This window comes from Lingula anatina, chromosome 10 (assembly GCF_051362555.1).
Source record: "Lingula anatina isolate TDL-2025a chromosome 10, LinAna3.0, whole genome shotgun sequence".
Classification (NCBI taxonomy): domain Eukaryota; kingdom Metazoa; phylum Brachiopoda; class Lingulata; order Lingulida; family Lingulidae; genus Lingula; species Lingula anatina.
In genome coordinates this window covers 8,734,055-8,738,124 of record NC_141776.1, presented here as the reverse complement: position 1 = coordinate 8,738,124, position 4,070 = coordinate 8,734,055, and positions in this window count along the sequence as shown.

Here is a 4,070-nt window from a genome sequence, read left to right as displayed (position 1 = left end):
TCATTCCCTGCAAAACGTATCAGATTACACAAAAAACTCTGTATCCAAGTAGTAACTATACTGTACCAAGTCAGGTACTGATGATGTGCAGAGGTCATATATTCCAGAATAAGCCATTACCACTAATTTATAACTTTTATTTTTGTTTAATATGTTATTCATGAAAGAGTTCATGAAAGATTATTTTAAGTTGTTAAAATGTGATCTTATTCTTTTTATTTTCAAATAAATGAATAATTTGGGTAAAATTGGTCTTCCACTTCTTATTTGCATTTTTCCTTTACTACAAGATTATTTTGGAACAGTTGCAGCATTAAAATTTAAAATAAATAGCAATCTGAAAGAAGAATTTTGCATTATTACTAAATGATGATAGGAACTTTGCATTAAGAGATTAGTTAAATAGTGATATTGTTAGTCAATTTATGTAGAATCTGATAATATGATTGAAAATACTGATTGAATTCTTGGCCTTGCACTGGGCAGTTTTACATTTGTGCCAAGTGCTTATTTTGGACTCCATTGTACAGTGGTAAAAGTTCTTCAATTGCCATGAGTCTTTAATCAGACTCTGTATGGTGCTGCCATCTGCTGGTGCTATCGGCAACGAATTAGTTTGCCTTTGTTTCTGATGAAATTTACAGTCTAAAATCACTATTTCTGAAAATATTTGCGTTTTGCTGAGGGTAGGATATAGGCAATGCACGGCAAACTTCTTAGTACATGTGTGCAACAGAATTTTTTTAAAAACCCTTGTGATATTTGGTCAGGAGTTGCTTAAAGCATAGCACAGGGTTGCTGTCTATCGGCATCAGGCTGTTAGTTTGTCAATTATCACAAATTATCCACGAATCGCGAACCCATTCATTTTCCTATGGCAATCTAGCAACTCATTAAAAATGCACGCATGCGCAGTGGGCTAGGTGTGACGTCATGCAGTGCATTTCTGGGGATGGCTTTGCTGGATCGAATTCTTAATTCTGATCGAACAATATAATGCAGTAAAATAAAAGATGCTGCCAGAGGGACCCGCTCGCCACTTGTAGTTAAATGGGTACACACGCTTCCAAAGCAGTACACTTTCTATTCAGTATACATGCAGGACACAAGGTACTGGTCTGTGTTTGGGCAGGAGGTCGTGACCCATAATTCAGCAACAAATGCACTGAAATGTGCATGCACAACCAAGAAAAAGATCTGTGTACACAAAGCATTGGTGTTGTTGTTTATGGCAGAGGAATCACCAGAGTTAGCAAGGGAGGTAGATTCAGTGCAATCAACGTCAATACAGCCAATACCAATGACAGAAACAGACACAGCAGTCCAGAACATGCATCCACCAGTCAACACCAAGTGCATTTGTACAGTTGTTAAATGGAACCAAATTCCACATGCTGTATCAGGAAAAGCCTCAACAGACTTAGCAAATAATTTGAATATTAATGTTCATTTGTGCAGCTGATTAAAATTATTTTAAAGTCACTATTATTATTATAAAGTTTATTTCCAAAATGACATGTCTGTGTTCATAAAAGGTTCTGAGCATCTTTTTAAAACGCATTCTCACCGAGAATAAATTAACCCAAAACATGATATTATACTTTTTCTAATCACATAATATTTGTTCATCCGAAAAATGCATCAGATGTCCCTTTTATTGGGTCTAATTTTCAAAATTTTCTGCACACTGGGAGGGTGACCCCCTCCCGCGCAGTGCCCGAGTGTGAGTAGGTCTGGGAGGGGGACCAAGGCTGCGCCCAAGGTTCGGCACTACGCGCCGAATTAAGGTATGGCCTCTGTTTAGCAACCTATAATTTTATCCTAGGGAAATAATGTTCATTTATGTAAAATAGCCTAATTTTGTGTCTTATTTATGACTTTTATATTATGAAATTTATAAGTCTAGATGGAACAGATCACGACTAAATATTACTTAAAAAGGGCAATGAGGTATACCAGCCCGCTTGGCGCCAGGTGTCGCTAGTGTGAATTCAGTCCTTCCACAGTCGCCATGTTGGATATCATATACGTTGGACTGTGGCACTGGCCTTAATAAACATGCCTCAGTATTGTTGTGTACCTGAATGTCAAAGTCGGCAAGGTGGGCATAATTTTCCTGAGGATTCAGGGCTTCGTTTGAAGTGAAGGGTTGCCCATGTCAACACACCTTCCATATTAAAAGGACAGTTACAACTTGACCCAGGCACAGTAATTAGGCCCCTAAAGATAGACGAGTTGCCTCAAAAAGAATACACGTAGAAAGGTTAATTGATCTTGGAAAAACTTATAAAGTTTTGGAAAGAGAGCTCCATAGCAAGAAAGTGCCCCTAGGAAGTACGATTTATCAAAGTGCGTTTTCTTCTTATGTCCGTAATTTCAGAAGAGTTGTCAGTAAATATACATAAGTGCCGGTAGCCTTCTACCAGCATAAGGTTGTGTTATTAAGTAATATCATTTTTTATTGATGTATTGAGCATGACCGGTAATGTTAATTAAATAATTATTTTTATTTAAAAAAATTATTCAGTACATCGTAAGAATCATAAAACTAGGTATAGTTAGATAATTTATTTGTACATGTATAGATGCAATTTCTCAGCCAATGGAATAATGCATGTTTGGAAATCTTTTTGTAACAGTTTAAGAAATAAAATTTTAAGAAAGAAAACATTTTATAAATGAACAGTTTTTATTCTTTTTTTACAAAATAGCACTTCTGAATTGTTTTACTTGAGTAGAAACACCATATTATTTCATCGCTCTGAAAAGTCATTAAAAAGCAGCAAAACCAAATGTTTTATTTAAACAAAATGTTTTATTTAATTATAATTATTCAGTCCATAGTAAAAACCATGAAACCATGTAATACTTAGAAAATTTATTTGTGCTATAACTTTCCTGATTATATAGCTGCAATTTCTCAGCCAATGGATTACTGTAGGTATGGAAAACTTTTTGTAACAGTTTAAGAAATAAAAATTAAAGAAAGCAAACATTTTACAAATGAACAGTTTTTTTGTTCCTTTTTACAAAATAGTACTTATGAATTATTTTACTTGAATAGAACCACCACATTATGTCAGTACTTTGAAAATTCTTTTAAAAGCAGAAAAACCAAATTATTTGCTGTAAATACAACTATCAAATTATTTCATCCCGCTAAAAATACTTTACAAAATAGCATCATAGTTTTTTTCTCATTACAGTTAAATATTATTAAAAACAGCATAAACACATAAGTACTTTTTGTAAAGAATATAGCACCACCAAATTATTTCATTTTAGTTAAAACATTTTATTTTAATGGCACTTCAAAATTGTGATTGCAGCTAAAACCATCTCATACAGGGGTACTTTCTATAAACTAGCTGACACATACTTCCTATAGTGTTTTTCATTAAAAAAAGTTATCCTTGGCAAAATACATGTAGAAAAATATCCAGTGTCAGAATGAATCAACCTCACAAACAGATCTTTGAATGTAAACACAACAAAATAGCAGAATGGGCGATTCGTAATGAACATCTGGCCTTCTAACTGAGTAAAGTATTTGCAGGTTTTCTTTAGGCCCAGATTTGTGCACGAGATACACATTCCAAAAGGGGAAATCAGGTCCTGGTCCAACTGTCACGTGTCTGCAATGGTTTTGGACACAACAATGATTCATACAGTTTGTTTATATACTTCTTCTCTGTAGCTGCAATTATCTCTCCAAATCTTGAGGTAGTGATCCGCCATTGTCTCTCCTTGTGTCAGATTGCACTCTTTCCTTGTTATAACTTGCTTACTCAGTGTCCTTCGCTGTTTGTTCCTCAACCTGAAATAGTCCGCCGGTTAAGTCCAAATTATTTCCAGAATTGTGCAAAAGTTGATAAAAGCATGAAACTTTCCACGATGAATGACCATTGGGTGTTTGTCAATTTTAGATCGGGGGGCAACTCCAAAATTCACAAGTACCCGGATGAGCGGCTCTCTTAAATATGCTGACTCAGCATTTTATGTACATTTAGATTTCATCAAAACAAGCACTACCAGCACTTATTATGATATCATAAATATATTTTTAAAAC